Source organism: Propithecus coquereli, unplaced genomic scaffold (genome assembly GCF_000956105.1).
Source record: "Propithecus coquereli isolate 6110/MARCELLA unplaced genomic scaffold, Pcoq_1.0 Scaffold9, whole genome shotgun sequence".
NCBI lineage: Eukaryota > Metazoa > Chordata > Mammalia > Primates > Indriidae > Propithecus > Propithecus coquereli.
This window is the reverse complement of record NW_012155284.1, coordinates 14245454-14256954: the sequence shown is the minus strand read 5'-3', so window position 1 is coordinate 14256954 and position 11501 is coordinate 14245454. Positions and strand designations below refer to the sequence as shown.

At 35.6% G+C, this 11501-nt stretch overlaps 1 protein-coding gene and 1 pseudogene across 1 annotated transcript in view; one reads left to right on the top strand and one right to left on the bottom strand.

Annotated features, from left to right (window-relative positions):
- The window catches only part of ERBB2IP (erbb2 interacting protein), a 158021-nt gene that overhangs the window by 7206 nt on the left and 139314 nt on the right, over nt 1–11501 (top strand). The gene's annotated exons all lie outside the window — the stretch shown is intronic.
- Nucleotides 10674–11481, bottom strand: LOC105826526 (annotated as a pseudogene).

Below are 11501 nucleotides of genomic sequence, written 5' to 3'. Positions count from 1 at the left end.
GTTTCGAACTCCTGAACTCAAACAATCTGCCCGCCTCGGCCTCCCAGAGTGCTAGGATCACAGGCGTGAGCCACCACGCCCGGCCCAGACTTCTCATTTTTTAAGGTACTCTTTCTCTGTTTGTAATTAATGAATATTTTGGGGGTAGGTACTTTGAAACTATGTAAATATTTTGTTCTTCATCATATTTTTAATTCATTAATTTACATCTACATAGACTTATGGTTTCCTGTTATATTTACAGGGATACAACCCATTATCATTTATTTTTATGCTCAAATTGTTCTTGGTTTGCCCCGTGAGAACTCCTGTTTTTTTGTTTGTTTTTGACATATCGGTTCCTTTTTTGAGCACTCCTTTTTAGCATAATAAGATGTTCCAAACTTATCTTCTATTTTTCCTAGTTATTTTAGTGGAAAATGGTTCTTAGAAGCCAAGATTTGGGTGCCTGTTGTGTTCGTTGCTCTTGGGTGTTGCCGTTTCTAGGCCTTGTTAATGTATAGAGCTAGGGAATAGTTTATGTACACACACATATTTACATCTATGTATATTTTTATCTATGAAAATGTATGCAGATGTTCCCTGATTACAATGGCTCAATTTACAGTTTTTCGACTTTACCATCGATTTATTGGGGTATTAAATGCATTTTCAACTTAGAATGGGTTTATCTAGACATAAACCCATTGTATATCGAGGAGCATCTGTATATTTCCACAATGATAACTGCAGTTCTAATCCAGCACCACAGGGTTCACTCTTGGTTTTTTAAAATTCCTTTCGATATTTGTATTTTTGTGAGAACTAGTTTTGTTTCTGTACTTAATGTGTGTGTGTGTGTGTAGGAGTTAAGGTAAACATTTGTTCAGTCATTTTGAGCCAGAAGTAATTCCCAAAGTATTTCTAAAGGAAAAAATTTTAAAATGTAAAAGACAAGCTTTAATTCTATGGTGAAATACACTCAGGTGAAATATTTAATTCTCCAGTAATTCCTGAGACTAGTATATGAAAGGTAGATGGAAAAAATCTAGTGCTTTTATTATCTACATTGGACAAGTTCCTTGTGGAGAGATGATTGCTCAATTTCACCATGAGTGCAGAGATTTTGATGTGACTGTGTTTTTCATATTGAGGTTATATTGTTTGCATGATCCTGATGTTTGGACATGTATCTATTTTCCTGATAATGATGTCCTTGGAATATCAAACCTTAGGTCACTTCTAGACTCTGGGGGGGATAGGGGAACGGGGAAAGAGGGTATGTTTGTATCAGGACCAGTGCAAGAAACCTGTAATCCAAAAATGAATCTCCTTGCCAAGGCTATAAGCCAGCCTATAACAAGTTGATTTAACTTCCCCTTCCCTAGAGATTTTGGAAGTAATTTAAGAGGTGTACTGGCATATCGTTTTGTGACTAGAATAGATCTACTCTCAGTCTTCTAGGAAAAGATAAAGATCCTGGCAGCATCAGATGGATCCTTTGGGTACCCTTTTAATCTCTGGGGACTTCAGAAGATTCAGTTAATTGTCTTGGTGCTAACTGCAGGGTAGCAGGGACTGTATATAGCAGATGCTGTTTGATTTGTCATGGATACCTGATATCAACATAGTGTCCTGACTGCTTTTTCTTTTGAAAGCCATTCCCAAGCCAGGGACCCTGGGAGTCATCTTCCTTATCCTCCTTACCTTAGTAATTGAAATTCCTATCAGTTCTTATAAGTGTCTATAAGGTGAGATACTTTAGGGTAGGATAGGAAGGCTGGATAAGATGAAGGGCTTTTGATAGGCAAAGGGCTAAAATAATTACCTTAATCTTTTTTTCTGATTATAAAAATAATCTTGCTATAATAATTCAAATATGGAATTATATAAAATAGAAAATGAAAATTCTACCCAGTCCTATCTCCCACATATACTCCTATGTGTGTAGTTAAAATTGATAGGTAGAATCAAATTCTCTCTGAAGACTTTCTATCAATTTGTACTTCCACCAGTAATATACAAGATTACCTTTCTGTGTGCATTTTTGACCAAAGTATCCACTTTGGCTGTCTCATAATACAGCTGTGCAAATCTGAGAGAGGCAATTTAGTATAGTATGTGAGAATAGTCTTTGCAGACAGATTGCCTGGATTTAAATCTGCTACTTTAATTATGACATTGGCAAGTTAAATGTAAGAATTCTTTTAGGTATAGTTTGTATTTAGGTACAATATGCCCTTTGTGTTCTACATAGTTTGTATTGGTTTATTGTTTATCTTTATGCCTTGGTTATGGTGTTTGCCATATAGAAGTTTAAATTCTAATGTAACCAATTTTTATAGTCTGTTGCTTTATACATTTTGAGTTTAATGCCATTCTTGGAAAGAACCAAGATTATGAAAGTAATAACCTAAGTTTTCTTTTTTGGCATAAGGAGTGAAAAGATCATCTAGCTTTATTCTCCCCAAATTTCTAACCAGTCGTAACACCATTTGTTGAATAAATCATCTTTTTACCTTTAAAATTCTACCTTTACCAAATAGCAAATCCCAGATATACTTAACCTGTGTCAAGATTTTCTTTTTTATTTGTTGTGTTTTCTTATGATACTGTGCTATCTTGATCCCTCCTCCTCATAGTATGGGTAATGTTTGGAAGTGTTGCTTTATTACTCTACTTTTAAAAGCATTTTCCAGGTGGAATTGAATTATTTTAATCAACTTTTGAAAATAATTCTTGTTGGTATGTTGATTGAGAGGGATATTAATGTATAGGTTAATTTGGGAGGTAATTGATAACTTTATAGTAGCATATCCCTTTCTAGGAAAGTGGTTTTCCATTTATTTAATATTTGATGCCTTACAGTGGCATTCATGATTTTCTTCTTGTCATATCCATGTGTTTCTTATTAGTATACATATTTCTTGTTATTTTTATGAAACATTTTTGTGTTTTTTGGTTAGGTGTATTTCTAAAAACATTTTGGAGGGAGAATGAGATCTGTTATGGGGCTATTTCATCAATTATATTTTTATCTGGCTATTTAAATAAAGGGAAGCAATTGCTTTTTCATCTTATTACCTAGTATACTCTTGTGATGACTTTTAAAAAACTAATAGATTTTTAGTTGATATCCTTTTATTTTCTAAGTGTGTAATTATAGATTCATTAGTAATAGTACCTTTTATTTTTAATTGAATCATAAATATATCAAATGGTATATTCAAATATTTGATAATTTAATATGCGTATTAACAAGTACTTTTAAGTATAGTTATTTAATAGCCCATCTTTAAAATCGATGCATAATAATTGTGCATGTTTATGGGGTACATGTGATTTTTTTTTTTTTTCTTTTTTTAGGCGGGGGGTGGAGGACAGAGTCTCAGTCTGTTGCCCTGATTAGAGTGCCGTGACGTCAGCCTAGCTTACAGAAACTTCAAACTCCTGGGCTCAGCAATCCTCCTGCCTCAGCCTCCTGAGTAGCTGGGACTACAGGCTCACACCATGACGCCTGGCTAATTTTTCTATTTTTAGTAGAGATGGAGTTTTGCTCTTGCTCAGTCAGGCTGGTCTTGAACTCCTGAGCTCAAGTAATCATCCTGCCTTGGCCTCCCAGAGTGCTAGGATTATAGGTGTGAGCCACCATGCCTGGTCCAAGATTTCAAAATTTTTTTTTCTTACTGCATGTCAACAGTGGGCAAATACATGTGATACTTCGATACATGCATACAATATGTAACAATCAAATCAGGGTACTTAGGATATCCATGACCTGAAACATTTATTATTTCTTTGTTTTGGAAACATTCCAAATCTCTCTTCTAGCTATTTTGAAATATACAATAAGTTATTGTTAACTATAGTTACCCTACTGTGCTATTGAACATCAGTACTTATTCTTTCTATCAAACTATATTTTTATACCCATTAACCAACCTCTCTTCGTCTCTCTTCCCTCCTTCCAGTCTCTGGTAACCATCATTCTACTCTCTACCTCTGTGAGGTCATGTTTTTTAGCTCCTACATATGAATGAGAACATGTAATATTTGTCTTATTGTCTTATTTCACTTAACATAATATGCTCCACTTCCGTCCATGTTGCTGTAAATGATAGAATTTCATTCTTTTTTATGGCTGAATATTATTCAATTGTGTATATATTCACCACATTTTCTTTATTCATCCATTGATCAACACTTAGGTTGATTCCATACCTTGGTCATTGTGATAGTGCTGCAGTAAACATCAGAGTGCCGATGTCTCTTTAATAACTGATTTGCTGGATCATTTTGTAGATCTAATTTTAGTTTTTTGAGGAACCTCCCTACTGTTGTCCTTAGTGGCTATACTAATTTACATTCTTACCCACGGTGGACTAGTGTTCCCTTTTCCATCCTCACCAGCATTTGTTATTTTTTGTCTTTTTGATAATAGCCATTTTAACTGGGGTAAGATGATAACTCATTGTGATTTTGGGTTGCATTTCTCAGATCAATGATGTTGAGCATTTTTTCATATACTTGTTGCCCATTTGTATGTTGTCTTTTCCCCAGTGTTATGTTCTTGGTGCCTTTGTTGAAAATGAGTTTGCTGTAAATGTGTGGGTTTATTTCCAGGTTCTCTGTTCTGTTCCATTTGTCTGTGTGTCTGTTCTTATCCCAGAATCATACTGTTTTCGTTACTGTAGCTTTGTAGTATATTTTGAAGTCTGCTTAGTGTGATGCCTCCAGCTTTGTTGTTTGGCTACTTGAGGTCTTTTGTGTTTCCATATGAATTTTAGGATTTTTTCCTATTTCTGTGAAGAATGTCATTGGTATTTTAGTAGGGATTGTGTTGACCTGTAGGTTGCTTTGGGTAGTATGGACAATATTCATTCTTCCAATTCATGAGCATGAGATATCTTTCTATTTTTTTATGTACTCTTTAATTTCTTTTACCAGCATGTTATAGGTTTCATTGTAGAGATCTTTCACTTTTTTAGATAAATTTATTGCTAGGTATATTTTTTATAGCTATTATAAATGGAATTGCTTTCTTTCTTTCTTGTTTTTGAGACAGTCTCACTCTGTTGCTCCACGCAATCCTCTTGCCTCAGCCTCATCCGAGTAGCTTAGGCTACAGGCTCATGCCACCACGCCCAGCTAATTTATCTATTTTTGGTAGAGACAGGGTCTGCTCTTGCTTAGGCTGCTCCTGTAGCCTCACAGAGTGTTAGGATTACAGGTGTGAGCCACCATGCCCTGGTGCATGGAAGTGCTTTCTTGATTTCTTTTTCTGATTGTTTGCTGTTGGTGTATAGAAATGCTACTAATTTTTGTATGTTGATTTTGTATCATGCAACTTTACTGAATTTATCAGTTCTAACAGTTTTTTGGTGGAGTCTTTAGATATTTTTTTAAAATATAGGATCATGTTATCTGTGAACAAGGATAATTTGACTTCTTCCTTTCCAATTTGGATGCCCCTTATTTCTTTCTTTTGCCTAATTGCTCTGGCTAGGACTTCCAGTCTTATGTTGAGTAAAAGTGGTAAATTTTGGTTGGCATCTTTATCTTGTTCCAGATCTTACAGGAAAGGGTTTCAATTTTTCTCCATTCAATATGATGTCAGCTGTTGGTGTTTCATATATGGCCTTTATTGTATTTTTTTTTTTTTTTGAAGACAGTCTTGCTCTGTCAACCAGGCTGTAGTGCAGTGGCACAGTCACAGCTCACTGTAATCTGAAACTCCTGGGCTCAAGCCATCCTCCTGCCCCAGCCTCCCTAGAAACTGGGACTACAGGCACGTGCTACCAGGCATGGCTAATTAAAATTATATTTTTTTGTAGAGATGGGTTCTTGCTTATGTTGCTCCAGGCTGGTCTCAAACTCTTGGCATCAAGAGATCCTCCTGCCTCAGCCTCCCAAAGTGTTGGGGTTATAGGCATGAGCCATTGCTCCTGGCCACCTTTATTGTATTGTTCCTTCTATATCCTATTTGTTGAGAGCTTTTATCACAAAGGGGTGTTGAATATTAACCATGTTCTTTCTAGCAACTATTGAAACAAACATATGGTTTTTGTTCTGTTAATGTGATGTATCATATTTATTGAACCATCCTTGCATTCATGGGATGAATTTCACTTGATCTTGATAATGTGTTGTTGAATTCAGTTTGCTGGTGTTTTGTTGAAGTGTTTTGCATCTGTGTTCATCTGGGATATTAACCTGCAGTTTTCTTTTTCTGTTGTGTCCTGTCTGATTTTCGTATTAGGGTCATGCTTCGTAAAATGAGTTTGGAAGTATTCCCTGCTCTCAGTTTTTGGGAATAGTTTGAGTAGAGTGTGTATTAGTTCTTTAAATGCTTGTTAGAATTTAGTAGTGATGCTTTCAGGTCCTAGGCTTTTCTTAGATGGTTGGGACACTTATTATTGCTTGTACTGTTACTTATTATTGTTCTGTTCAGATTTTTCATTTCTTCATTGTTTAATCTTGTTAGGTTGTGTGTGTCCAGGAATGTATCCATTTCTTCTAGGAATGCTTTCCAGTTCGTTAGTTCATAATAGTCTCTAATGTTCCTTTGTATTTCTGTGATATCAGTTGTAATGCCTCCTTTTTTGTCTATGATTTTATTTACTTGGGTCTTCTCTGTTTTCTCCTTAGTCTAGCTAAAGGTATAATTTTTTTTTTTTTTTTTTTTGAGACAGAGTCTCACTGTGTTGCCTGGGCTAGAGCGCCATGGCGTCATCCTAGCTCACAGCAACCTCAAACTCCTGGGCTCAATCGATCCTCCTGCCTCCAGCCTCCCAAGTAGCTGGGACTACAGGCATGCGCCACCATGCCCGGCTAATTTTTTGTATATATTTTTAGTTGTCCAATTAATTTCTTTCTAATTTTAGTAGAGACGGGGTCTCGCTCTTGCTCAGGCTGGTTTCGAACTCCTGAGCTCAAACAATCCGCCTGCCTCGACCTCCCAGAGTGCTAGGATTACAGGCGTGAGCCACTGCACCCGGCCAGTATAATTTTTTAGATAAGGTTAACTTTATAGCTAACAGTTAATCTTCCCAGCTACAAAAATATTCCCTTAATTTCCTTCCATTGCTTGTTACCATCCCCCAACATTAGGATAGAATTTGAGTTAATTTAATCTTTAATAAGGGAATAAGGAATTTTCATTGCTGCTCAAGGGCTTCCATTTAATCATACTGCACTTGCTTTCTCTAGCATTAAGTCTAGCTGTGAGAATGGGTAGGGGAAAAAGAAAATTTGCTAAACTCTGAGTATCTTTTGTTAGAGAGGCAAAAATACTTGGATTGATTTTCTAAGTAAAAGTTGGTTCCTTCTACACCTTGCTCATTCACTGCCCCTTGAGGTGTCTTCAGTCATATGAGAATGACCTCTTGAACCTTATTGTTCCTTAATTGGTTTTTGATTGATCTATAATAAAATAATACTAATTGTAAACATTTTCCTTGAGCTGCTAATATTTAATGTGATGCACAGTAATACAGTCAGCCTTCTTGGGTTCCACATCTGAGGATTCAACCAACCACAAATTGAAAATATTTGGGGAAAAACCCCAATAAAAAATAACACAATGATAAAAAAATAATGCAAATAAAAATACAGTATATGTTATTTACATAGTATTTACATTGTATTAGATATTATAGGTAATCTAGAGATGATTTAAAGTATACAGGAAGATGTACATATGTTATATACAAATACTATGCCATTTTATGTAAGGGACCTGCCATCTACAGATTTTGATATATTTGGGGGTCCTGGAACCAATCCCCCGTGGATACGGACAGATAACTGTAATTATGTATATCACTAAATGACGGATATTTTGGGCTTTTATTTGATTATAATAGTAAACTCTCTACTTATATAATTTACACATATAATAAACATGTAAATATGTAAATGTTTGACAAGGGAAAGGATCCTTGCCACTACTTACACCCTAAGGTTTATTTTTGTCAATTTATGTGGTTCATTGACCTTGATCTTACCCTTTCTTGTAATATAGTTAATAGATAATTTGGTGTAAATGACCTTAGCCTCCCAAGTAGCTGGGACTATAGTCACATGCCACCATGCCTGGCTAGTTTTTAAAAAAATTTTTTGGTAGAAATGGGGTCTGGCTGTGTTGCCCAGGCTGGGCTTGAATTCCTGGCATCAAGCAATACTCCCACCTTGACCTCCCAAAATCCTGGGATTACAGGCATGAGCCACTGCCATCTGTTCGTCTTTTTCTTTTTAATTAACAGAAAAGGGAATTCTTAGAACAGTGGGAGAAGTGAAATCCTGGAGGTAATTTAGTTTATTAGTGACATAACTGAGATTAGGAAAATAAATCGAGATTTCCTAACTCTCCATTGGTTTCCCCCATATACCAGCATTTTCCTGGTTTTATTCTGAAAAATATAGTTTCTTTAGTGTAGTACTATTTCCCAAAGATTTTTGATGAGTTTTAGAGAAAAAGAGTTCTGGGTTCATGTAAGTGAGGAAATTCTGGGTTAATGCACCTTTTTTTTCCCCCTCTTTGGCAGACACCAGTTTGTCATAGATTGTTTTTAATTTTAGAAATAACGGGAATACAGCTTAATTTACAAAAAATGTTGGCATCAATATTTGAGCCAAGAAGTTGTATAGAAAGGTATATTCTAAAGCAGTATGTAATTCTTCAACATGATCTCAGGTTTTACAAAACAGACTCAGGCTTTTGAGTAGTGTCAGGTTTATAGCCAAATTAAGCCAGAAGTACAGAAAGTTCCCTCTCCAATTCCTGTTATTAATGTCTTGCATTCATGTGGTACATTTGTTACAATTGATGAGCCAATATTAATACATAATTATTAACTAAAATCATTGTTTACATTAGGATTCACTCTTTGTATTGTCCATTTTATGCATTTTTGACAAATATATAATGACATGTATCTACCATTGTTGTTAATAATGGCAACAATCTCTTCATTGATTATAGCTTATGGATAAGTGAAATGAATGATAGCAATGTTACAAGTCACGGGAAGAAGGAATTGGGAATACTCTGTTATAAGGCACTTGTGTTATCTGTGATCAGATTACTTTTTACTGGCACACGTGGGAATAATATTTTATTGATGCTAAAATTACCTATATTAAGTCTTTGGAAACAGATTTTTAAAGAAATGATAAACATTTGTCAATTCATGTTCATGGTTTTTGGAAAATGGAAATTTGAATGTTGGTCTGATTGATTTCTGAGAAATAGGCAAATGATTTAGATGAAAGCGGCTCTCTCATCACTAAATTTTCTAGTCATTGTTCAACAGCGCCTGGTTGGCCTCTTTCTATACATTCTACTCATTTATCAAGTCCAACTCAACCATCATTGTTTCCACAGAAGGACCCCCCCCAATATTTAAATTTCCCTTCTTTGGATTTATAACCTTTTTTTTTTTCGTGGTACAATACACATAAAATTTACCATCTTAACTATTTCTAAGTGTGTTGTTCAGTGGTATTAATTACATTCAGTTGTACAACCTTCACTACCATCTATCTCCAGAACTCTCTAATCTTGTAAACTAAAACTCTATACCCATTAAATAATAATTCCCCACTCCTTCCAGCCCCAAGCTGCCATTTAACTTTCTGTCTCTGTGATTTTGACTACTCTATAAGTACCTCGCAAGTCACTTGGCATAATGTCCTCAAGGTTCATCATATGGCCAATATGCCAGGATTTCCTTCCTTTTTTGAAGACTGAATAATATTCCATTGTATGTATTTACTACATTTATCTGTCCATCTGTGGATGGGCACTTGGGTTGATTCCACATTTTAGCTATTGTGAGTAGCACTGCTTTGAACGTGGGTGTACAAATGTTTCTTGGAAACCCTGGTTTCAATTCTTTTGGGTACATACCCTGAAGTGGAATTGCTGGATCATATGGTAATTCTATGTTTAATTTTTTGAGGGACTGCCATATTGTTTTCCACAGCAGCCATGCCATTTTACATTCCCACCAACAATGCACAAGGGTTCCAATTTCTCTACGTCCTCACCAACACTTGTTATTTAATGTTTCTTTGATAGTAAACATCCTAATGGGTATGAGGTGATATCTCATTGTGGTTTTGATTTGCATTTCCCTAATGATTAGTGATGTTGAGCATCTTTTCATGTGCTAATTGGCTATTCTTATATCTTCTTTGGAGAAATGCCTATTCAAGTCCTTTGATTATTTTTGAAACTTTTTTTTTTATTGTGGAGTTGTAGTTCTGTATATAGTCTGGATATCAATCTGTTATCAGATATATGATTTTGCAAATATTTTCTCCCATTCTGTGGGTTACTTTTTTATTCTGTTGACAGTATCTTTTTTTTTTAATCAGAAAGGAAACATCAAATTTAATTTAAAGGAAAAATATCAGAGATTGTCAGAACAGTGGAGAAAACCGACTCCTGAAAAAGTTCCGTATCTTGGTGGTCACATTTATTGGAAGGGTTGGAGAAAAGTGAAAATGTCATTTAGCTTAAGAAGTTGTGAGTTAATCTGTAAATCAACTCAGTTCAGGAGTGTAAGAATCCTTGAGTCATTTTTTTAAATATCAAAATATATGCAGATTTCTCTTTTGAATGTCCTGTACATTTAAAGAGGCAACTGTACAAAGTCCTTGTATATTCTACACAGCATAAATTCTTTGTTTCAGCCAAGTCTCAGTGTAAGGGCAGCTAGTACAATACCATCTTCCTGGACAAAGGGAGACCATTTCATTGCTTTATATATCTCTTTATATGTTTCTTCATAAATTTCCATAATAGTTTCTTCCACATCTCCCAATATTATATTTAAATGTTGATCAAAAGCATGTAATCTGCCTTGAACTTTGGTCATTTTTCATTTTCATGTAAATTTGTTCATCCAGGCTGAGCCTCATGAGATCCAGGGGCTCCTCTATGGTGTTGGTAGTTTGTTGCTGGTCCACGTCATCTGCTATATTTCAAACCCTGTGTCTTTTCCCTCCTCTCTTGATGATGACTAAAATTTTGATACACAAAATTTTAAAATTTTCATGAAATCCAATTTTTTTTTCTTGTTGCCTGTTTCTATATAAGATGCCATCGCCAAATCCAATGTTGGGAAGCTTTTGCCCTATATTTTCTTCTATGAATTTTATTGTTTGGATTTATAACTTTTTTTTTTTTTGAGACAGAGTCTCCCTCTGTCACCCAGGCTAGAGTGTGGTGGCACGATCATAGCTCACTGCAACCTTGACCTCCTGTGCTCAAGGGATCCTGCTGCCTCAGCCTCACAAGTAGCTAGGACCACAGGTGCATGTCACCATGCCCAGCTAATTTTTTTTTTTTTTTGAGACAGAGTCTCACTGTGTTGCTCGGGCTAGAGTGAGTGCCGTGGCGTTAGCCTAGCTCACAGCAACCTCAAACTCCTGGGCTCAACTGATCCTACTGCCTCAGCCTCCTGAGTAGCTGGGATTACAGGCATACACTACCATGCCCGGCTAATTTTTTTTTT